The sequence below is a fragment of the Dermochelys coriacea genome, chromosome 1, assembly GCF_009764565.3.
Source record: "Dermochelys coriacea isolate rDerCor1 chromosome 1, rDerCor1.pri.v4, whole genome shotgun sequence".
Lineage (NCBI taxonomy): Eukaryota > Metazoa > Chordata > Testudines > Dermochelyidae > Dermochelys > Dermochelys coriacea.
The window spans coordinates 71,720,499-71,746,668 of NC_050068.2; the positions used below are offsets into that span (position 1 = coordinate 71,720,499).

General features: G+C 39.6%; 1 long non-coding RNA gene across 1 annotated transcript; it reads right to left on the reverse strand.

Moving 5' to 3' along the window:
- Positions 1 to 686: 686 nt before the first annotated feature.
- LOC122457617 lies at positions 687 to 17,557 on the reverse strand. Its single transcript, XR_006277253.1, has 4 exons — positions 17,547 to 17,557; positions 4,588 to 4,594; positions 2,442 to 2,447; positions 687 to 840 (listed from the first exon to the last, which is right to left on the reverse strand). It is a non-coding gene; the product is annotated as an uncharacterized LOC122457617 (long non-coding RNA).
- Positions 17,558 to 26,170: the final 8,613 nt, after the last annotated feature.

Below are 26,170 nucleotides of genomic sequence, written 5' to 3' on the forward strand. Positions count from 1 at the left end.
ATTAAAGGGGGAAAAATTACTGAAGGGTGTTTTTACATTACCTGTATTACATTACCTAGCAATGCCTATGCAGGGGCTTTTCCTCAAAATACTAGTTCCAATTTTACAACACTACTGAGCAAGCTTTTAAATTTGATTGGCTACTGGGATGTTGCTTTATCAGAACTGTATTGTTGTCACTCGTGGAACACAATGGTCCAGGAAAAAGTTGAACACTGCAAGGCATGTGGTTTGGGGAAAATTCGGGACTGGGAGTGTGTTGAAATCATTTGGCTCGTAGGAACAAAGGCAAGTAGATAAGAGTCTGTGCCAGGTATATCAAGTAGGCGGCTGGAATCAGAGTGCTGAGTCAGAACTGCTTAACACACAGTCACTCAGTGCATGCTTGCCTCTGTCTGTTGGTGGCAAGGCTGTGGGCCACAGCAACACAGCATTTAAGGCACACAGGGTTACAGGGAATAGAATTATAGAACTGTAGGGCTATAAGGAACCGCGAGGGTCAGCTAATCTAACCCCCTTCCAAGATGCAGGATTTGTTGTGTCTAAACTATCCCAGACAGATGGATATCCAGTCTCCTTTTGAAAATATTCAAAAACTGAAGAAGCTTCCACAACATCCTGAGGCAGTCTGTTCCATTGTCCTACTGTTCTTACATTTAGAAAGTTTTTTTTCCTGAGATTTAATCTAAATCTGCTATGCTGTAGTTTGGACCCATTGCCTGTCCTGCCCTCTATGGCAAAAGAGAATAATTTTCTCCATCTTTTTTATGGCAGCCTTTCAAATATCTGAAGACTGCTATCATATCTCTCCTTAATCTACTCTTTTCCAAACTAACATACCTAGTTCCTTCAGCCATTCCTCATATGGCTTGCATTCCATTCCTTAAATCATCTTTGTCTCTCACCTCTGGATCCTTTCTGGTTTCTCTCCATCCTTTCTATACTTTGGTGAACAAAATTCGATATAGTACTCCAGCTGAGCCTAATCAGTACTGAATAGAGCTGTACTATCAGTTCACGTGATTGCCATGCTGTGCATCTGTTAATGCAACCTAAAATTGCATTTTTATTTTATTTTTTGCAACAGCATCACATTGCTGACTCTTGTTGAGTTTGTGATCCACCCTAACTCCATGATGCTTCTCTGTGTTGAGGTTGTGATCCAGCACAACTGCTGCTGCCAAAGCCAGTTTTCTCCACTTCTCTATTTTTACATTTGATTTTTCTTCCCTAAGAGTAGCACCTTACATTTGTCTTGGTTGATTTACATTTTGTTATGGCCTAGTTCTCCAATTCATCATGATCCTTCTGAATTTTAGCTTTATCCTCCAAGTACTGGCAACCCTTCCCTCCCCCCTCCTCCCTCCAGCTTAATGTCACCTGCAAACTACTCCCTAGAACTACATCCATGTCATTAATAAAGGTGCTAAAGAACACTGGATCCAGAACAGATTTTGTGAAACCCTACTTGAGACCTCCCTCCAATCCAACATCATTCCATTAATAGTTACACTTTGTTTATGGTTGTTTAACGATATGAAGTGGCAAAGCACCTCACTGTTCTGGATTGCACCCCAGATGACATCCTTTTATAACTTCATCCACTCATTAATATACATTCAAACTAGATCACTGGAAATTAGAAAAATACCCCTTTCTAATTTGCCTGTGGCTAAAAAATATTGTACTGTCATCTTTGACAGTTTGTGCGTGTGTGCATATTAGAGGGTGTCAAAGATGACTATATAGTTCTTTTTAGTTATATAATCCAGGCAATTTAGAAAGGCGCATTTTCCTAATTTCCAGTGTTCTCTGTGTGTATGTTTGTGTGTGTGTGTGTTATATACATACACACTCTCTCCTTTTACAGGTGTCATCATTAGATACTAACAATTACAGTGTTTCATGACTGCCTTAGTATTCTACATTATTATCCATGTTTTAATTACAGAAATATTCTGAATACTGCATTAAATTTAATTTTACCTGCAAATGGTAACTTTCAACTGTTTAATGACAACCACCAATAACACACTATATAGAGTTCTCTATAGTTTCATAATTTTCTTTACCAGTAACACTCTGTATGAATTATGATTTTTCTGGATGAACAGAACACAAATTTGACTTGTTTTTTTCTACATTTCTTAAGATTCATCATAAGAATTCCAGTGAAATAATGGAATGGAATTTTTTTAAAAAAAATCCTAATTAAAATTACCTTCTGTCTATGAGGAAAAAGTAACCCATCAGCACCCAAAATGAGAAAAAGTACTGATCTTTTATCAGCATTTTTTATGAACATTTAAAATGGAGAAGGAAACACATTTTAAGTGCTAGAGAAGTGAGATCAGAGAAAAAAAGAGAAATAGAAACAAATAAACAGATGTACTACACAAATATTGTAGATAAATTCATACTTGTACAACATACAAACAGACCCAGAGCTATGTGCTCTTAAGGTCCATTTTATGTGTACATTTCATATTAGCAAATGGTAATGTTCTATTTAAATAAATAAATAAATAAATGATTACGCTGAAGTTTATAATAGATGTTTGTGAATTCTTCTAAAATTCATCTCCTTTGGAACTAATAAAAGGAAGGGAGAGAGAGCCCAGTTTTTCCCAGGTATCTCCACTGAAGTAGTCAATGATGTTAAAGGAAAAGAGATATGAAAAATGTAAAGTGTTCAATTAAGATATTCTTAATTTAGATCAGTTTCACTAAGATCAGAATGTCGTCTCTGTCTCCTGCAAGCATTTAGCTGAATTTGGCTGAACAAACTTTATTATATATATGTTGGGGAACTATAACAACATAACACTATAACAACCTGAAAAGTGGATGCATGTTACATACTTGCCATCTTTTCCTTTTGGGTTTAGGACCTTGCTCCTGCTCTCTTTAAAGTCATTGGAAAAAAATTCCATTGATTTCAACATGAACAAGGTTGGCTCCAGTAAGAGAAAGCACTATCATTGTATACCTGTCCTACATACTGTGCCCTCTTTCCAATCTATATTAGACTATGTTGTTTCTCTAACTAAAGAGTTGCAAAGGACAAAAAAAAAAAGAATCAGTTTTCAATGTGTAGGTGACCTAGACAATTTCTAGATGCTTTGCACTACAAACATAGGTATCCATTAACTTTCCCACAAGGCCACATTGTCAGTAGAAAGTTAGGAAAGATTTCTATGCTGTGTTTGGATTCACAAACATATTACAAGACACTTATCTATTGTGCCACCTATAGCCACTGAAGAAATCTATACAAATAGAAAACATTACCATAGCATGAATGTGCAGGTTGTTTGTAGTGGACAGACTATTATAACAAATGAAGGGCTGTAGGTTGAGTTTAGCCTATTAACTCCTTGCTATTTGGCATATTATAATGTTAAAGGTTTCATATCTTTAATTAGCAAAGACTCCTGTGGCACCTTATAGACTAACAGATGTATTGGAGCATAAACTTTCCTGGGTGAATATCCACTTCGTCGGATGCATGTAGTGGAAATTTCCAGAGGCAGGTATAAATATGCAAGCTAGAATCAGGCTAGGGATAACAAGATTAATTCAATCAGGTAGGATGAGGCCCTCTTCTAGCAGTTGAGGTGTGAACACCAAGGGAGGAGAAACTGCTTCTGTAGTTGGCTAGCCACTCACTGTCTTTGTTTAATCCTGAGCTGATGGTGTCAAATTTGCAATTGAACTGAAGCTCAGCAGTTTCTCTTTGAAGTCTGGTCCTAAAGTTTTTTTGCTGCAGGATGACTACCTTTAAATCTGCTATTGTGTGTCCAGGGAGATTGAAGTGTTCTCCTACAGGTTTTTATATATTGCCCTTTCTACTATCTGATTTGTGTCCATTTATCCTTTTATGTAGGGACTGTCCAGTTTGGCCGATGTAAAAAATCCATTGCTATCTACATACTGCACAGACCACAGTGAGATATTATGCCATACGCTATCAAAGAAACTGAGGAACCACCTGATCAGCATCCTATACAGCAAACAGGAGAACATAAAAAAAGAGCTCTCCAACCTGGAGACTCACATAAATAACCAACCTTCCATGCAAACATGTGCAGGACCAAAAGCCCCAACCTAAGACAGGTATCTATAACATTAGTATCTTTGGAGAATATGCCATTCATTACTCCTATGTTGCCAATCTTTCTTCTGAATCTACTAAGGGCCAGAGTTTCCCCTGGTGTAAATCAGTGTAGCTCCAATGAGATCAATGGAACAATGCCTAGGCAGGATATGGATCAATATTGTTTTTATTATTATTATTATTATTATTATTATTATTAAATTGTATTGTACATTTCCCACTGAAGTCTGTCTTCTAACTGTTGCACCAATGATCCAAAAATCAGGTACATTCTTCATACCCGAAATAATAGGTGACATCTCTAATACAAGGCAAGCAATCCTATCCTCCCAAATAAATCTCCCACATTGTTAGACTGATAATTACAGATCTAAATAAATACACTTTCCCATTCTCTCCGTGAACTTTATTATGAGACTGATGTTGAATGTCAAGTAAATTGCTTCTGAACTTTGCACTGCTTTGGGGACATCAGAACTATTCTTAAATGAAGTCAGATGAGGAACTAACTGCCATGACTTTTAGAGACAGTAAATAGTACTGTCTGGAGATAGATCTTTTTATAAGTAGCATTGCAACAGTGAAATAAAATACCACATGGCAATGTTCTATTTAAATAGTATTCTTCCCTTACCTATGATAATATTACTGTGCTTAGCCAAAGCTTCATAGCAATATTATTTACTTGATTGCTAATGTGCATGTTTTGTTTGATAAACTAAAATATAAAAATAAGACTGGTTTTTACACTGGTAAACATTGGCTTGTCAAAGTGGGATAAGAACATAAGAACGACCATAATGGATCAGCCCAAAGGTCCATCAAGCCAGTATCCTGTCCTCTGACAGTGGCCAATGGCAGGTGCCCCATAGGGAATTAACAGACAAGTTATGGATCATCCAGTGGTCCATGCCTTGTCACCCAATCCCAGCTTCTGGCAAACAGAGACTAGGGACACCATTCCTCCCCGTCCTGGCTAATAGCCATTGATGGACCTATCTTCCATGAATCTATCTAGCTCACTTTTGAATCCCGTTATAGTATTGGCCTTCACAACACCCTCTGGCAAGGAGTTCCAGAGGTTGACAGTGTGTTGCGTGAAAAAATACTTTCTTGTGTTTGTTTTAAACCTGCTACCTATTAATTTCATTTGGTGGCTCCTTGTTCTTGTATTATGAGAAGGAGTTATTATTTACTTTCTCTATACCTCTCATGATTTTATAGACCTCTATCATATCCCCCCTTAGTCACCTCTTTTCCAAGCTGATAGTGGTAGTGGTAGTGGGATCTTACAGACATCCTCACTGCCCAAGCTATGTTAATCTCTCTGTATATACTTTGTTTTTTCTGTATTGTACAACCCACAGCCACAGAGGTGGCAGGGTCTTTGTCTGGGTCATTAGGGATAGAAAACACTTGGCCCTTTTAAGAATTGAACTAGCCTCCCCTCCTTGTGAGCTTGAGGAGGGAGGCACTGTAGGTGACTGCTTGGATAGAAGGTACAACATAAGCCTAGCAGCTCCAAAGGATAGCTTATAAGACCTTCTCCTTGCCTGGAGTGCCATTCTGTGTCCTGAAGAAAAGCTCCTTGTCTTGAAATTAGAGAATCGGGTTCAGGGGCCTTGCTGTGGGCATCATGCTAGTCATCTTGTGTGAACTAGGAAGTATTTTCCCCTCACTTCCAGATTGGCCTGGGTGGGGTATTTGTTCCCCCTTCTCTCCCTCCCCACACCTTTCACTCAGCAATCCCAGGACCTGGTTGCTAGAGTCCATTGTAAAATTCATTTTGTCACAGCTTCACAAATGTCCACTTCAAATAATCAGTCAGTCGGTGCTCCAGTTCTATGAGAAACTGAAATTGGAAACAGATGTGTGATTGGGTGTCTGCCAAACACAGGTGAAGAAATGGTTAACAGGGGCCAAATAACCCACCTGGTTGTATTTGCAGGGTGAGCCAGACCTAATTAATAATTAAACACAGCTGGGGAATGGTTGGGTAGTACTATAAATAGAGGAAATTTGGAAAAGAAGGGGCTGCACTGGGGTCTGGTTGAGTATGAGAACCTCCCTGTGGAGTTGGTAGGGTGCTGGGCTCACTGGCGGACTTGGGGCTGGTTTGAGGTAGGGGATCATCTGAGCTATAGTTTGTGGAGAGATGGAAGATATAATGAAAACTACTTACACCAGTATAGAAAGTGATGGAGGAGATAGCAGAGGTGAAGGCTGGTCACAGGTTAGGAAAAAGGAAAGGGTGGATGCATCAGAGCTAGAAGAAGAAAAAACAGGGTAACAACAAGAAAGAATAAAGAGAAAAATCTTAAGTTATAAAAATGAAATTTTCAGTCAAGGATGTGAAGACGGAATATAAACCCTCTGGAAGTAGCAGAGGAGTTTTAAAAAGTGCTGGAGATAGAGAGCTAGAAAGCTACAAGGAAGAGATATTAGTTGAATGTAAAAATAAGGAACAAGTGTGGAAACTATTAAAGATTAAAATGCTAGGGAAACTGATTATAAACTGCCTAATTATCTGATGTAATCCAGAGGAGTTGTATATGGGGTGTTGATCAAAATGACTGAAGATGAAGTAAAGCAAGCCATAAGGGATGATAAAGTGCTATATGCTAAATTGCTAATTAACAAGAGAGGAGGGGAAAGAGACATCAAGAGCTCTGCTAGTTGCATTTAAAAGAGATACCCTTCCTGATAGGGTAACAATAGTTTACCAGATTTTTTTGGACAAAACCATATATCCCACCCACAGTAACATGCTACATATGCCAATGGTTTTGGACATGTGGCAAATCTAGGTAAAGGAAAAAATAGATGCAGTAAATGTGGAAGGGAACACTTCTATTACAAATGTGTGGAAGGAACAGAATTAAAGTTTAGTAACCATGGAGGAAAGCACAGTGCAGTGTACAGAGGTTGTATAGCAGCAAAGCAAGAAAAATATACAAAAAAACAAAGACTACAAATAGCATATCATATGCAACAGCTACTAGGTAACATCTAAGACTAAAAAGAGAAGAGGAGGAGAAGCTTAGGAAGGAGAAAGAGATAACCACACACCGGAACAAATCAAAGGCTATAATGAGTGATACAGGGAAAAGAGAAGACATGTTGTGTATAATCAAAGAAAGGTTTATAACTTTTATGATTGAAGTAATAAACTGTTCATCACAGATAGCAAAACAAAATAATCAAACTTTATAGTTAAAGCAGAAGAAAAGTACCTAAATGTTAGCAACTTATTAGCAGAATGACTCCAGGCATTTTTTAGTGAAGGAAATACTGAAGGATCAACAGAATGGTAATAACTATTTGCTGTTAGAACGCACATAATCTAATAGCACATGGGCAGGAACTGAAGAAAATATCCTTGATAAGGATACTAAAACAGATATATTTTGCAGACAAGGAACATATTTAATTGGAAAATTAGACTTCTGAACCGAGGATATGGCAACTATAAACACTACAGAGAAGTAGGAAGGGGAAAAACATAAATTAAGGGAAACCTAAATTATCATAAGATTGAGGTGAAGAAACTAAATATAGATTATAATACTACTGGGATTCCAATGCAAAATAAACCTGTATCTTTTAGAATATATAATGTATACAACCCCTGTGGAAAACTGGAGATTCTGTATTTGACAGAGAAAGCTGAAGATGCAGAAGGGCCACATATTATATGTAAAAAGAAAAGGAGTACTTGTGGCACCTTAGAGACTAACAAATTTATTAGTTAGTCTCTAAGGTGCCACAAGTACTCCTTTTCGTTTTGCAAATACAGACTAACATGATTGCTACTCTGAAACCTGATATTATATGTAGAGACCTAAACAGCATTAACAAATTGTGGGAAAGTGAGGAAAAAGATAAGAATTGCACATGTCTAGAACAATTCATGGATGAAAATAATTTAGACATACTGAATGATAGTACACCCACTGGGTTTAATGCTGCCAAAGGAAATCTTTCCTGTCTAGACCTCGGAATTGTCAACTAGTATAGCAAACAAATGCAGCTGGAAAGTTGTTAAAGAGGAGGGAATGGGAAATTATCACTACCCAAAATATACAGTATATAAAGGAAAGGAAATGTTGAGGATGGAGAAAGACGCACTGTTAGGGGGTTTATTCCTTTACCCACTTACTTCCCTGGTCCTTCTTGCATGAACAGAGAGCAACAATACCCGAACTCCAAAGGTGCAAACAATTTGATGCTTATTGGAGTGAACTTCCAGCAGGCATGATTCCAGTTTCCTTCTTTAGTGTCCCCATTCCCAGCTCTGACACCACAGAGCCTTACTTGTGTCCCTGTTCCCATTTCCCCCCTTTAGCAAAACATGATTCCAATTTCCCCACCTCCATTCCATTCCCATTCTGATGAAGTGAGCTGTAGCTCACAAAAGCTATGCTCAAATAAATTTGTTAATCCCTAAGGTGCCACAAGTACTCCTTTTCTTTTTGCAGATACAGACTAACTCGGCTGTTACTCTGAAACTAAGACACCAAGTTACCCTAAACTATGTGCACAATGAGAAGTGTAAAAGAAACCATTAAAGGAAGGAACAAGGCATATAAGAAAGCAAAAAAATACAATGTGTAGTGAGGACTTACTGAAATAAAAGAAAAAGAAACAAGGAAAGTGTGCAAAGGGCTATTAAAAAGGCAAAAACAAAGCTGGAGAAAGTACTATGGGAAAACGAATAAAAATACTAAAATATCAGTAGTATACAGGCAGATTAAAACAATGAATGAAATATGGAGTAGGAGCAATGCTGTACCAGACCTCATTGTAGAAGGCTAAAGACAAAAAGCTCTAATAAACAAGAACTGGAAGCCCTAGTAGAAATATTCCACAGTATTAGTAATATTGAAAAATATAAAAGGAGTACTTGTGGCACCTTAGAGACTAACAAATTTATTAGAGCATAAGCTTTCGTGAGCTACAGCTCACTTCATGTAGCTCACGAAAGCTTATGCTCTAATAAATTTGTTAGTCTCTAAGGTGCCACAAGTACTCCTTTTCTTTTTGCGAATACAGACTAACACGGCTGCTACTCTGAAACCATTGAAAAATATAATATAGAAATCTGTGTGAGGGGAAAATATCATTAAAGAGAATCATAAGAAATGGAAGAGGTGGGAGGAAGATGAGGATATAATATTCAATGAAAACTTCTGTATGAGGGAACTTCAAAAAGCTATAGATAAAAGCAAAACTCTACACCAGGCAAGGATGGTGTACATAACAAAATGCTAAAACATCTGGATGAAGGGAGTTGGAAAATATTACTAAAACTGTACAGCAGTATATAGGAGAAAGGTGAGCTACCAATGGTGTGGAAACATAGTTATACTCCAAGTGTGGAAACGAGGTATGTTGCAAACAGGACCTGATGCATACAAGCCATTTGCCAATTGGTAAAGCCATGGAAAGAATGGTGACCAAAAGATGAACATAAGAACGGCCATACTGGGTCAAACCAACGGTCCATCTAGCCCAGTATCCTGTCTTCTGACAGTGTCCAATTCCAGGTGCCCCAAAGGGAATTAACAGAACAGGTAATCATCAAATGATCCATCCTCTGTTGCCCATTCCCAGCTTCTGGAAAACAGAGGCTAGGGACACTATTCCTCCCCGTCCTGGCTAATAGCCATTGATAGACCTATCTTCCATGAATTTATCTAGGTTTTTTTAACCCTGTTATAGTCTTACCCTTCACAACATTCTCTGGCAAGGGGTTCCACAGGTTGACTATGCGTTGTGAGAAAAAAAATAGTTCCTTGTGTGTGTTTTCAGTCTGCTGCCTATTAAAATAACAACTTATGTTGAGAGAAATGGACAACATGGAAAGTGGGTTAAGGAAAGGAAGGAGTATAGTTGAGCATATAGTAAGAGTAGAGATAGAATGACAAAAAATATGAGAAATAAAGAATATAGGACAGTAGCTTTCCTATATATTGAAAAAGCATAGGATATGTTATGGAGAGAGGGCTTATTGCATAAACTAATATACAGGGGCATAAAAGTAAGAATATGTAGGTGGATATAGGAAGTCTTAAGTAAAACAATTATGCAGGTTGGAGTAGGCTTTCCCTACTCTAGCAATATACAATCACAAATGGCACTCCACAGGGGAGTGTCATCAGCCCTACCTTATGCAATGTAATGATTCAAAAATCTCCTGAAAGGCTGAGTGCAGGCATAGGCATTTCCTTTTTTGCAGATGATTGTGCCATATGGACTAAAGACAGAACCCAGGAGGCTGAGAAGTGAATTAATGAAGCACTTTGGAAAGGTATGGAATGGGGGAATGTGGAGCTTTAAATTTTCAACTCTCAAAATTAAAAAAAAAAGATATTCACTAAGAGGAAATTTAAAAAAAAAGATTGTAAATTGATTTTGTATGGAAAGCAAATAGGTATAGTTAAAAAATTACAAATTTCTGGGACTGACATTTGATAGCAAGCTAACAAGAAATGACCACACTGAAAATATTGTAGATATCAATCTACAATCTACAATAAAAATCAATCTACTTTAAAGTATTTCTGGAATCACTTGAGGTGCAGATAATAAAGCAAAGATAATACTTTATAGAGCACTAATAAGACCAGCCATTGAGTACAGATGCCAAACATTTAATTCAGCTTCAAAAATGAACTTAAAGAAGCTAGACTTAATTCAAGCCAGGCACTAAACATTACTGTGATGTCTTCATCATGACCCCTTTGTGTGTAATGCAGATAGCTTTTGGTAAAATGCCTGTAGCATTAATGACAGGTTTCAGAGTAGCAGCCATGATAGTCTGTATTCTCAAAAAGAAAAGGAGTATTTGTGGCACCTTAGAGACTAACAAATTTATTAGAGCATAAGCTTTCGTGAGCTACAGCTCACTTCATCGGATGCATTTGGTGGAAAAAACAGAGGAGAGATTTATATACACACACACAGAGAACATGAAACAATGGGTTTATCATACACACTGTAAGGAGAGTGATCACTTAAGATAAGCCATCACCAGCAGCAGGGGGGGGAAAGGAGGAAAACCTTTCATGGTGACAAGCAAGGTAGGCTAATTCCAGCACTTAACAAGAATATCAGAGGAACAGTGGGGGGTGGGGTGGGAGGGAGAAATACCATGGGGAAATAGTTTTACTTTGTGTAATGACTCATCCATTCCCAGTCTCTATTCAAGCCTAAGTTAATTGTATCCAGTTTGCAAATTAATTCCAATTCAGCAGTCTCTCCTTGGAGTCTGTTTTTGAAGCTTTTTTGTTGAAGTATAGCCACTCTAAGATCTGTGATCGAGTGACCAGAGAGATTAAAGTGTTCTCCAACTGGTTTTTGAATGTTATAATTCTTGACGTCTGATTTGTGTCCATTCATTCTTTTACGTAGAGACTGTCCAGTTTGGCCAATGTACATGGCAGAGGGGCATTGCTGGCACATGATGGCATATATCACATTGGTAGATGCGCAGGTGAACGAGCCTCTGATAGTGTGGCTGATGTGATTAGGCCCTATGATGGTATCCCCTGAATAGATATGTGGACAGAGTTGGCAACGGGCTTTGTTGCAAGGATAGGTTCCTGGGTTAGTGGTTCTGTTGTGTGGTGTGTGGTTGCTGGTGAGTATTTGCTTTAGATTGGGGGGCTGTCTGTAAGCAAGGACTGGTCTATCTCCCAAGATCTGTGAGAGTGATGGGTCGTCCTTCAGGATAGGTTGTAGATCCTTGATGATGCGTTGGAGAGGTTTTAGTTGGGGGCTGAAGGTGATGGCTAATGGCGTTCTGTTGTTTTCTTTGTTGGGCCTGTCCTGTAGTAGGTGACTTCTGGGTACTCTTCTGGCTCTGTCAATCTGTTTCTTCACTTCAGCAGGTGGGTATTGTTGTTGTAGGAATGCATGATAGAGATCTTGTAGGTGTTTGTCTCTGTCTGAGGGGTTGGAGCAAATGCGGTTATATCATAGCGCTTGGCTGTAGACAATGGATCGTGTGGTATGATCTGGATGAAAGCTAGAGGCATGTAGGTAGGAAGAGCGGTCAGTAGGTTTCCGATATAGGGTGGTGTTTATGTGACCATCGCTTATTAGCACCATAGTGTCCAGGAAGTGGATCTCTTGTGTGGACTGATCCAGGCTGAGGTTGATTGTGGGATGGAAATTGTTGAAATCATGGTGGAATTCCTCAAGAGCTTCTTTTCCATGGGTCCAGATGATGAAGATGTCATCAATGTAGTGCAAGTAGAGTAGGGGCATTAGGGGACGAGAGCTGAGGAAGCGTTGTTCTAAGTCAGCCATAAAAATGTTGGCATACTGTGGGGCCATGCGGGTACCCATCGCAGTGCCGCTGATTTGAAGGTATACATTGTCACCAAATGTGAAATAGTCATGGGTCAGGACAAAGTCACAAAGTTCAGCCACCAGGTTAGCCGTGACATTATCGGGGATACTGTTCCTGACGGCTTGTAGCCCATCTTTGTGTGGAATATTGGTGTAGAGGGCTTCTACATCCATAGTGGCTAGGATGGTGTTTTTAGGAAGATCACCAATGGACTGTAGTTTCCTCAGGAAGTCAGTGGTATCTCGAAAATAGCTGGGAGTGCTTAACGGTGCTAATAAGCGATGGTCACATAAACACCACCCTATATCGGAAACCTACTGACCGCTATCACTCTCACAGATCTTGGGAGACAGACCAGTCCTTGCTTACAGACAGCCCCCCAATCTGAAGCAAATACTCACCAGCAACCACACACCACACAATAGAACCACTAACCCAGGAACCTATCCTTGCAACAAAGCCCGTTGCCAACTCTGTCCACATATCTATTCAGGGGATACCATCATAGGGCCTAATCACATCAGCCACACTATCAGAGGCTCGTTCACCTGCGCATCTACCAATGTGATATATGCCATCATGTGCCAGCAATGCCCCTCTGCCATGTACATTGGCCAAACTGGACAGTCTCTACGTAAAAGAATGAATGGACACAAATCAGACGTCAAGAATTATAACATTCAAAAACCAGTTGGAGAACACTTCAATCTCTCTGGTCACTCGATCACAGACCGAAGAGTGGCTATCCTTCAACAAAAAAGCTTCAAAAACAGACTCCAAGGAGAGACTGCTGAATTGGAATTAATTTGCAAACTGGATACAATTAACTTAGGCTTGAATAGAGACTGGGAATGGATGAGTCATTACACAAAGTAAAACTATTTCCCCATGGTATTTCTCCCTCCCACCCCACCCCCCACTGTTCCTCTGATATTCTTGTTAAGTGCTGGAATTAGCCTACCTTGCTTGTCACCATGAAAGGTTTTCCTCCTTTCCCCCCCCTGCTGCTGGTGATGGCTTATCTTAAGTGATCACTCTCCTTACAGTGTGTATGATAAACCCATTGTTTCATGTTCTCTGTGTGTGTGTATATAAATCTCTCCTCTGTTTTTTCCACCAAATGCATCCGATGAAGTGAGCTGTAGCTCATGAAAGCTTATGCTCTAATAAATTTGTTAGTCTCTAAGGTGCCACAAGTACTCCTTTTCTTGTAGCATTAATGAAATTACTGAACTTAACCTTTTGGTCAAATATCATAGGAAACAGGGAAAATTGAAATACTAAACAAATATATGAAGAATGCTGGTAATTCAGCGGACCCATGGAAGGGAAAAAAATGTCTCATGTTAATAGGATTAAAGTATGGACAAAGGAACTAAGAGAAAGAGACTTTTTTTAAAAAGATCATATGTAGCCATGGGAAAATTCATTATATGGGGGAAATCTCTCTCACATACACACACCCTGCTATATAAATGTGGAACTAAATAATGAAATTAAAAGGGGAAAAGAAGAGCTATGTGTATCTGATAAATCGGCCTTTTGCCCAATATATCTGGATGGGTCTAAAGATGAGAACTGGGAGAATGGGGACAGCATTTTGTGTCTCAACACTTGGAATAAAGAAATCCATTCAACTATAAAATGTTATATCTGTTGGCCAAGCTAGCAGGAATAATGTTGGTGTTATATTGAATACTGGATGTGCAACCTACCTCCACTGTCATCTGGTCAGACTCACTCTCAGGACTACTGGCAATCAAAAATGGGAGTTCAGATAGCAGAAATTATATAAATGTTGTTACTAACAACAGAATTGGCACAGATGAGAGTAAACACAGAAATAGCATGGATCCCAGCATGTGCTGAGAGAGTAGGAAATATACTCAGAGATTAAGCAGCAAAAATGCTGTAAAAAGAAAAAAAAAGAGAGATCCCTCTGAGTAAATAAAAATTTAAAAATCTAATTAAAAATGAAATAAGAGAGGAGTGGCAGGAAATATAGACAAAAGAAACAAACCAGAAAAGATTTCATGAAACATTCCCTAGAATTGAAAACATTGACATACTGCAACAATACTGAGAGAAAGAATGAGGTAACTCTACTCTGAATACTTACCGGACACTCAGGCATAAATAGTAACTTGGGCTCAATTAATAAACAAATATAGGCTGTGTGAAATTTGCAAGATTAAAGAAACTGTTGATCACAACCCCTGGGATGGGGGATTTTTATATGACCAACTCAGGGACCTAAACGTGACAAAATTTATGCTAAGAAACCTGGTCAGTGCAAAAGGAAAATTGGGCACTATTAAGAAAGCAATATTACAATTTATTAAAACATACTGGGAAAAGTGACAGACTATAATTATATATCAGGAAATCCAGTACCTGGTAGCCATAGAATCAGAATGTGAGTCTGCTATGCTATAAAAGAAGAAGATGATGGTGAAGATGACTGGCATTAAGTAATGAAGATACTTGCAGAAAAGGAAAGGCTCTTGCAGGGAGAGAAGAAATCCCCTGGAAAAGTCTTGTAGAAAGAAGTCTAGGGAGGTGGCAGCAAGGAATCTGGTGGAGTGAATCTTGATTGACTATCCTAGAAACCCAGTGTACAGATTGGGCACTGAGCTCCCCTACCAGCCACTATTAAGGTGATATGACGCCCAGAGAAAGGAATATGGACTACTAGAAGCCTTCAGGAAAAAGGTGTACAGACACTGGATTCAGAATCAAGGGTGACAGACCAGATAGAAGGATTGGCCACTTGTTTTACAGGACTTCCTATTAAGGGTTGGGACTAAAATGTGACCTGGCAGGAGTCATGAGCGGCGCAGACCATTATTGGCCCAGAGCAACTGTCAGCAAGGGATGCTAGACAGGATTGGCCTCTCTGAGGTGCAAAAGACCCAGGACATCTAGGATGATCCTGAGTCTGTAAAGTGGTACAAAGTGGACAAGTGGTAGTGTGTACTCAACACCCTTACAGATTTCCCAGGACAGCTATCTCAATAAAGGGATGATTCTGGCAAGACTTGGATAATGGCAACCCTATCACTAGAGAGGAGAAAACCTGCTATGCCACATCCAGCCACAGGGAGTCAGTGGACACTCCAGCACCACCACTCTTCTTCATCATTCCTGGAGAAGGTGGGGAATGGTGCTCCTAATGTCTGGTACAGTGAGGAGACAACCTGTCTCTCTTCTCTACCTCCTTAACTCTTGTATGAGGGGCAGGTTCCAGAAAGCAGCTTAGTGGGACAGCGGGCTGACAGGTGGTACCAATTTTAACAAACACAATAAGACTGCATTTAGAGTGCAGGCATACTACACAATTCAGAAATATCACTTGTCATTTGCAAGTGAATCCCCCCTCAATGTAGGAATTGCCAATTTGGTGCTGAGTCAGGTGATGTTTTTGTCCATCCTCCCCATGGAAGGAAAAGGCCCGGGTAGAGATTGTTGAATCTTGGAAGTCAACAAATGCCTATGCAGGTGGTGTCAGAGAGAAGATTTGGATTCTTTGACCATGGAATGATGTTCCAAGAAAGAGGAATGCTAAAAAGAGACGGGCTCCACCTAACGTAGAGAGGGAAGAGCATCTTCACAAGCAGGTTGGCTAACCTAGTGAGGAGAACTAGGTTCACTGGGGGAAGGAGACCAAAGCCGTGAGGTAAGTGGGGAAGTGGGATACCGGGAGGAAGCATGAGCAGGAGAGCGCAAGAGGGGAGAACTCCTGCCTCATACTGAGAAAGTGGGACGATTAGTGAGTTATCTTAAGTGCCTATACACAAATGCAAGAAACCTGGGAAACAAGAAGGGAGAACTGGAAGTCCTGGCACAGTCCAGGAATCATGATGTGATTGGAATAACAGAGACTTGGTGGGATAATTCACATGACTGGAGAACTGTCATGGATGGATATAAACTGTTTAGAAAGGACAGGCAAGGCAGAAAAAGTAGGGGAGTCGCATTGTATGTAAGAGAGCAGTATGACTGCTCAGAGCTCTGGTAAGAGACTGCAGAAAAACCTGAGAGTCTCTGGATTCAGTTTAGAAGTGTGAGCAACAAGGGTGATGCTGTGGTGGGAGTCTATTATAGACCACCGGACCAGGGGGATGAGGTGGACAAGGCTTTCTTCCAGCAACTAACAGAAGTTATTAGATCACAGGCCCTAGTTCTCATGGGAGACTTCAATCACCCTGGTATCTGCTGGGAGAGCACTACAGCAGTGCACAGACAATCCAGGAAGTTTTTGGAAAGTGGACAATTTCCTGCTGCAAGTGCTGGAGGAACAAACTAGGGGCAGAGCTCTTCTTGACCTGCTGCTCACAAACAGGGAAGAAATAGTAGAGAAGCAATAGTGGATGAGAACCTGGGAGGCAGTGACCATGAAATGGATGAGTTCAGGATCTAGACACCAGGAAGAAAGGAGAGCAGCAGAATAAGGACCCTGGACTTCAGAAAAGCAGACTTTGACTCCCTCAAGAAACTGATGGGCAGGATCCTCTGGGAGAATAACATGACGGGGAAAGGAGTCCAGGAGAGCTGGCTGTATTTTAAAGAATCATTATTGAGGTTGCAGGAACAAACCACCCTAATGTGTAGAAAAAATAGTAAATATGGCAGGCAACTAGCTTGGCTTAACAGTGAAATCTTTGCTGATCTTCAACACAAAAAAGAAGTTTACAAGCAGTGGAAGATTGGACAAATGATAAGGGAGGAGTATAAAAATATTGCTCGGGAATGCAGGAGTGAAATCAGGAAGGCCAAATCACACTTGGAGTTGCAGCTAGCAAGAGATGTTAAGAGTAACAAGAATGGTTTCTTCAGATATGTTAGCAACAAGAAGAAAGTCAAGGAAAGTTTGTGTCCCTTACTGAATGAGGGAGGCAACCTAGTGACAGAGGATGTGGAAAAAGCTAATGTACTCAATGCTTTTTTTTTGCCTCTGTCTTCACGAACAAGGTTAGCTCCCAGACTGCTGCACTGGACAGCATAGAATGGGGAGGAGGTGACCAGCCCTCTGTTGAGAAAGAAGTGGTTTAGGACTATTTAGAAAAGCTGGACGAGCACAAGTCCATGGGGCCAGAGGCACTGCATCCAAGAGTGCTAAAGGAGTTGGCAGATGTGATTGCAGAAGCATTGGCCATTATCTTTGAAACTTGTGGCAATCGAGGGAGGTCCCAGATGATGGGGAAATGGCTAATGTAGTGCCCATCTTTAAAAAAGGGAAGAAGGAGGATCCAGGGACTACAGACCAGTCAGACTCACCTCAGAACCTGGAAAATCATGGAGCAGGTCCTCAAGGAATCAATTTTGAAGCACTTAGAGGAGAGGGAAGTGATCAGGAACAGTCAGCATAGATTCACCAAGGGCAAGTCATGCCTGACTAACCCAATTGCCTTCTATGACGAGATAATTGGCTCTGTGGATGTGGGGAAAGCAATGGTTGTGTTTTTCCTTGACTTTAGCAAAGCTTTTGATACGGTGTCCCACAGTATACTTGCCAGCAGGTTAAATAAGTATGGGCTGGATAAATGGACTATAAGGTGGATAGAAAGCTGGCTAGATCGTTGGGCTCAACAGGTAGTGACCAATGGCTCCATGGTAGCCAGTATCAAGCGGAGTGCCCCAACGGTCGGTCCTGGGGCCAGTTTTCTTCTATATCTTCATTAATGATCTGGAGGATGGCGTGGACTGCACCCTCAGCAAGTTTGCAGATGACACTAAACTAAGAGCAATGGTAGATACACTGGAGGGTAGGGATAGGATACTGAGGGACCTAGAAAAATTAGAGGATTGAGCCAAAAGAAATCTGATGAGGTTCAACAAGGACAAGTGCACAGTCCTGCACTTAGGATGGAAGAATCCCATGCATTGATACAGACTAGGGACCGACTAGCTAGGCAGCAGTTCTGCAGAAATGGACCTGGGGTTACAGTGGATGAGAAACTGGATATGAGTCAACTGTGTGTCCTTGTTGCCAAGAAGTCTAACAGCATTTTGGGCTGTATAAGTAGGGACATTGCCAGCAGATCGAGGGACATGATCATTCCCCTCTAGTTGACATTTGTGAGGCTTCATCTGGAGTACTGTGTCCGGTTTTGGGCCCCACACTACAAGAAGGATGTGGAAAAATTGAAAAGAGTCCAGCAGAGGGCAACAAAAATGATTAGAGGACTGGAGTACATGAATTATGAGGTGAGGCTGAGGGAACTGGGATTGTTTAGTCTGCAGAAGAGAAGATTGACGGGGGATTTGATAGCTGCTTTCAACTACCTGAAGGGGGGGGTTCCAAAGAGGATGGATCTAGACTATTCTGGGTGGTACCAGATGACCGAACATAGAGAAATGGTCTCAAGTTGCAGTGGGGAAGGTTTAGATTGGATATTAGGAAAAACTTTTTCAATCGGAGGGTGGTGAAGCACTGGAATGGGTTACCTCGGTAAGTAGTGGAATCTTCTTCCTTAAAGGTTTTTAAGGTCAGGCTTGACAAAGCCCTGGCTGGGATGATTTAGTTGGGGATTGGTCCTGCTTTGAGCAGGGGATTGGACTAGATGACCTCCTGAGGTCCCTTCCAACCCTGATATTCTATGATTCTATGATTACAAAGGAAGGGTGACCTGTACAGAACAAGTTATTGCTGGATATTTCCCAGATGTTTTATTTAAAAAAGATGTGGCCTGATTAAACCGCATTCCTGATATTTTGCCTTTCTTCCTGCAGTGTCTGGGAAAATGAACTGCAGTGACAATTTGAGTCTGAGCAGGCAAACCCGACACCTGGAGGTATACGTGGAACTAATTTTCAAAGCTAGGTACAGATTCCACTGTATCTGACTCAACACCAAATAGGCAATTTCTACACTGAGGAGCCTATACTTGCAAATGACAAGTGATTTTTCTGAATTGTGTAGTATGCAATTTTATTGTGCTTGTTAAAATAATGTTGTTTTGTGTGGGACTTGGCCATTTGTTCCATTTATGCTATCAAAACTACATGAGTCATTCTGTATTTTCCTGGCAGCAAATTTAGAGAAGTGGTCAATTAACCAGCAACTAGATAAAGGCACAATAATACATAAAACTTCAGCCATGGATTCCAAACCAAAAACGGTGGACAGGAGTTCACTTTAAAAACACGTTTGTTTCTTTGTTCTGGTTGGACAATTTTTTATCAGCAAAATAACTGTCAATTTACAGGTAATTAGCAAATATACAACAATTAGATAGCCCTCTATCTTTAGACATGGCTATTTTTGAATCATCCACAGTATATCTTGAAATAACTTCCATTTAAAATAAAGGCTGTTAAAATTAGCTGACAGCAATTAAAAGGTGGCCACTTGGAAGCATTCCCACTGTTTAGCAGCAGGCAACCTAAATAGTAGCATGATTGTCTCTGTGGTATAAGCCTCTGTGGTCAAGATAAATGCTGCTCTGTAAGAATGTAGGTACTCACACTGGGCCTGAACCTCTAAAGCCTCTGAGCATATACGTGAGGCTACTGAGGTGAATACAGTTACTTATGTGTATGTGTGTGTCCAGGATATGACCCATTGTCTATTGCTATCTATCAAAAGCCATCTTCAACGCTGTTCCTCATGGTGCTCTCCCCACCTCCAGCAATTGTTGATTTGATTTGTGTAAACTAATCATGAACAAATATGAAGCAATACTAAAACCATGTAAATTAAAAATGAAAACTCTTATTACCCAAAACCTACTATATATTTAACAGAACAAAGAGAGACACATTCTATACTTTGTATATTGTGTAATCTAGTATTAGATATTTGGTAATGAGTGATGGAAACAAGATTGTTCTGTCACTCACTTTAGGCTTGTACACATGTCCTTTTGTCTTAAAAAGAGTTTTACAGTATTTTATGAAACATTTTTGAGATGCTTGGGGATGAAAGGTGCTATACAAATGTGACCTATTGTGATAATTTTATCAATACATATAAAAAAGTCTAGCTAAGAAGTGTTTAGTAGCTATTGCTTTTTGTACATGCAAGGGTAAGAAAAGGAATAGAAGATGCTCACTGCAAACAGATCTATCCCAAGTACCTGTTTCTTTTTCACATAATATACCATACAAAGGCAGCTCTTTAAGACATTACAAACTAAGGTCCCAATCCTCAGTGAGCTCCAAATGGAAGACCTCTGTGTTCATGCAGAGCTCATTGCAGCATCAGGATCAGAAGAGCTTAGACAACTCATATAAGAGAGGATTTTACAATGTGTTTTTAAATACATAAGAAATGCAGTAGATGGCTCATGTATTAAATGCTCAGGAATAATAAATAATAAATGTATTTATTCAGGAATAAATACTCAGTAGAATTACTTGATCTCAAAATTGAAACCCCTTTTCTGAAAGAAAAAGAAATGTCATTTAATAATTGTAACCTATCGTTTCTAAGAGATTTGACCTCTTCAAGCAATAACATACTCAATGCCTAGACGCTGTTCAAACACAAGACATTCTTGGTGTCTTCTGCCAAATTATTTGAGAGACATCTCTGACCCCAGCACAGCTCACCATATAATGGTAACTTAACTTTCCAGAAACTCCAGTCCACTTGGGACTGATTGATAATGAGAGTAAAGCCTTTAAAATCATTAATTTCAATCAGTGATATTTACTTCTAGGAAAGATCACCAATTAACTCAGCAAGTGTGACTGAAAAAGCAAGATTGTGCTATGAAAAGAAAATCAGAGGGATTTTTAAGGGACTTTAAAGGAATTCTTCTGTGGAGAAGAGAAAAGGGATTTCTATCATGTATGTTAGGCCCTACATTGGGGTTCCTCCTGAAGTCCACTAAAGGCAAAGGGTTGGGGGGAGGGAGAGCACACCCAGTGCTATATCCCTTCAAGCTGAATATTAACCATGTGGTTAGGAGCAGTTACCTATTTAGCAGCAGGGCTTTCAAGATTAAGACAGAAACATCAAACTGAATTCTGTGCTCAATGGAGAGATCAGTAATTTGGGGGTGATGTGATCTTAACAACCTAATTCTGAACCTGATGAAGCTTTTTTGGATACCCACATGTTTCATCTCCCCATCCCCTGGAGTATAGGATGAGACTCACAGAACCTACCATATCAGCAATAAAGATGGGATTGAAAGAATCATAGAATATCAGGGTTGGAAGGGATCTCAGGAGGTCATCTAGTCCAATCCCCTGCTCAAAGCAGGACCAATCCCCAGCTAAATCATCCCAGCCAGGGCTTTGTCAAGCATGACCTTGAAAACCTCTAAGGAAGGAAATTCCACCACCTCCCTAGGTAACACATTCCAGTGCTTCAACACCCTTCTAGTGAAAAAGTTTTTCCTAACATCCAACCTAAACCTTCCGCACTGCAACTTGAGATCATTACTCCTTGTTCTGTCATCTGGTACCACTGAGAACAGTCTAGATCCATCCTCTTTGGAATCCCACCCACCTCAGGTAGTGAAAGCAGCTATCAAATCCCTCCTCTTTCTTTTCTTCTGCAGACTAAACAATCCCAGTTCCCTCAGCCTCTCCTCATAAGTCATGTGTTCCAGCCCCCTAATCATTTTTGTTGCCCTCTGCTGGACTTTTTCCAATTTTTTCCACATCCTTCTTGTAGTGTGGGGCCCAAAACTGGACACAGTACTCCAGATGAAGCCTCATCAATGTTGAATAGAGAGGAATAATCACAGCCCTCGATCTGCTGGCAATGACCCTACTTATACTGCCCAAAATGCAGTTAGCCTTCTTGGCAACAAGTGCACACTGTTGACTCATATACAGCTTCTCATCCACCATAACTCCTAGGTCCTTTTCTGCAGAACTGCTGCCTAGCTAGTCAGTCCCTAGTCTGTATCAATGCATGGGATTCTTCCATCCTAAGTGCAGCACTGTGCACTTGTCCTTGTTGAACCTCATCAGATTTCTTTTGGCCCAATGCTCCAATTTGTCTAGGTCCCTCTATATCCTATCCCTACTCTCCAGTGATGCTTAATCTTTAAGCCAGTTAGAGCAGGGATCATCTTTTTGTTCTATGTTTGTATAGCACCTAGCACAATGGGGTCCCTGGTCTATGACTAGGGATCCCAATGCTAATGTAATACCAATAAATAACAATAATAAGAATGAGGAAGCTATTGATACAAAGTAATAGCCTGAATAAGGATGATCTCAGTGCCTGAAGCCTATTTCTGAATACTGGGGATGTTTTATAGAAGAGCAGGTCAAAGTACATTCATCAAAACATTTTTCAAGGAAAAGTGTCTTCTATACTACAATGGTAATTTTTTACCAAAAAAATGTTATAATTTCTGTAGACACTGTATACTTTTTAAATGAAAAGCTAGAAATGTAACATTATTGAGCAAAAATGGTCAGTTTTCAGTAGACATTTTTAGTTTTTGGTTTTTGAAACTGTAAATATTAACCAAAAATGGAACCATTTACAAAAAAAACCCAAAATATTTTGGGTTTGGGGTTTCGTTCTTCTTAAAAAATATGGCATAAAAAGTAAGACTAAAACCCAAATATTTTTCAAAATTTCCTTCAAGAGAAATAATTGGCATTTTTTGACCAGCTACATTTTGAAGCTCACCTTTTTCCCTTCTAATGAGGGGAAAACTGAATTGGGAGGTTCTGAGTTTTTTGCAAGTAAGAGAGCTGTTTGGGTTGAGATTGTGTCAATTTAAGATTATTTATTAAAGTGTTTTTCTTTTATATTTTAGATGCTTCCTAGCACTACTCCATCAGCTATAAAACCTGAAATGAGATGGAAGTAAGGTAGCCATAAGGAAGCAACATTCACAGGGAGGAAAAAGAAAACAGCACTGGCTCAGAAGGAGGAAAAAGTGGGAAGGGGTGAAATGTCAAGATGCATGGAAACAAAACAGTAGGCTGCTGGCTATCACTGCTTCATAGCTGAAGCAATGCTGCATTCAGGACCTTGGCCAGATAAAATGCAGAAGATGTACATAAATGTACATAAGTACATAAAGTGCAGAAGATGATAAAGTCTACCTTTTGGCTGTAGAGTTGAGAGGTAGATGATAATCACAAATTGTCAGATGCATTTTCTCCTGAGTAAACAGTTCCATTAAGAGAAGAGATAATTATAAAGGCTTAACAATACTTATAGTGAAATGAAATGAAATACAACACTGAACAAGAATCAGTGTATGCAGTGTTGTTAGGATATTAGCTCTCAGGATATTAAAGAGATGATGTGGGTGAGGTACTATATTTTATTGGACCAAAAGATATTACCTCATCCACCTTGTCTCTAAGAATCAAAGTGGTCATTGCAGTTGACCTTTATTTCTTCTCTTTTTAATCTTTATTTGACTACTTCTCTAATTAAAAAAATGGATGTTAGGATTTCATATTTATATAACACATTGATCAACATCACTTAACAACTTTACACTGGGTAACAGTGTCTCCATTAAGCAGGACCCTTTAATATTCGGCATGATAAAGTGCTGAGAATCTCCTGTGAATCTGAAATCAGAGTAGCTGATCAGCACCTTAAAGGAGAAGGTCCATAAATATTAATGTTGTATATTAAGAGACTCATATTCTAGAATTAAAATGAAGAGTACAAAGATCATAATGGGTCTTTAAGGCTGATCAAATAGACTGAATAGTCCACAAGCTGAAAAAATAATTATGTCACAAAGTCAAAATGTTCAAAGAGAACAAGAACTACAGTGCTGAACAAAATAAGAAAAGAAAACAAACAAATACCTCTCAGCATTAGCAATTAATGAATGTTTGAGGAGACATTCTCTTTTGCCTTTGCATTTATTTAGAATTGAAAGGCAAATTTCCACTATAGAATTTTCTACTGTCAGTGCTCTAACATACTGATAAAAATGGTAAAGGACATATTAAAAATTATTAAGCTTACAGGACAGGGAGACTTACACTTTACATATACATATATGCCTGGACAAAAAATAACTGAAAAGCTGTTTCTTCTTTTTGTGCTTGTCCAGACAAGATTTCTGGGTCTACCATGATGCCATAGGTAACAACAGTGACATCAAAACCCATGTAACAAATACAGGAAATTAGGATCCCTGCCCTTTTGTAGGTGTTAGTGTTGTCATAATTGCTGCATTTCAAATACTGAACACTAAACTCAGGACTTGGCAGATAAAATGCCTTTCTGTTCACCTGTACACATTTTTAGGCATTAATCTTGAAATAAACTTTTTCTTTGAACAATAGGCAGATGATAGCATATTGTTACCTTCTCTTCAATTATTTGACCATTCTAGGATAATCAGAAGCTTTTTACTTCCCACTCCACTGTAGTGGCTTGATGCTATCTTTATGTATTCGGTTAGCAACAGTGAAAGAAACAGCTACCAGATAAGCTCTGTGCAGGAAGCATAAGAAACAGTCATTTAAATTGCCATGAAAAGTGTATCCAGTAGGCTGTAGGATAAGATTTATCATTGCTGCTGTGCAACTGATGACATAAACGCTACAAGGATGAAGTGGACAGGTTAGAGAGTCAAATTTCATTAAGCTGTCTACTAGAGGAATGAAGCATGGTTGGTGGGGGGGACTGATTTACAAGAAATTTGATTTTACTTCCTGTCCTGACAACAGTGACACCAGATATGAAGGCTTAGAAGAAGATTTACTTTTATATTATCCCTTTGTTCAGATAAATTGCTGGCTTCACCTTTTGCACTGGCAGAACCAAGGTTCTGAGACCCTGGTCTCAGCAAGTCTGCTTGTGGTAGGGTGCAACCCCGCCAAGCCTTACAACCCCAAAAAAGTTTGAAGCTGATCAGTGCCACACAAATAAAATAGGTGTGATGGGTCAGCACGGCTCAGTGATGGTAACAGCAGTTAGGATATGTGCAACCACTGGGCAGCCTCTGTTAGATCAGCTGCCTTGGAGCAGTGGATGGAATTTAAAGGCTTCTCTTCTCTAATAGAACCCCCTCAGGTGGAACTTCCCAAATTGCCTGAATGGGAGTCTTGCTTGGAATAAGGACTATAGGACTTCAGCCACAGTTTGTAAAGGATTTGGGGATCTTTCTAGATGGAAAGTCCTATATAAAATGTGTTTATCTGTTTGAGACTATTGCTAAATATGATGTTGAAAATGGTAGGCTCCAATGAAACCCTTAGAACCTTTTTCAGTGATAGTTGTAGTCTATGATTTTGGTATCCACGTGAGTTGATGGCAGACCAGGTGATAGCTCAGGCCAACGTTCCCATGCCTCAGTTGAACATTGACAAATCCATGGCTGGAATCAGTTTGGCTCACCTGTGTATTAGTATTATTAAAATAGGTATTCAAATTAAGAATACCTAAGAATGTGTTTAGTTTTTTAGATTTTATTGAATGCCTGAGAATGGCTTCATGCATTAATCTCACTTATAACATCTGTACTCCACTATTCTAAGATTATATTTGAGCAGTTGTAATTGTAAACCTCTGGGAATATGTAAATCACCAGACTGGATTAGCTGATGTAAAATGCTGGTCTCCAACAGGAAGTGTTATGTTCTGCCCAACAGAGATGGTCCATTACACCAGACACACTATTATGGAACATTACAGAGGACAAAAGATTTGTCTTGCTCCCCCCACCCCTCCACACAAACAAAGATAAGTCATGCAAGTAAATTCCTCCCATCAGCTGAGTTTGCAGTTTAGAGCACATGGA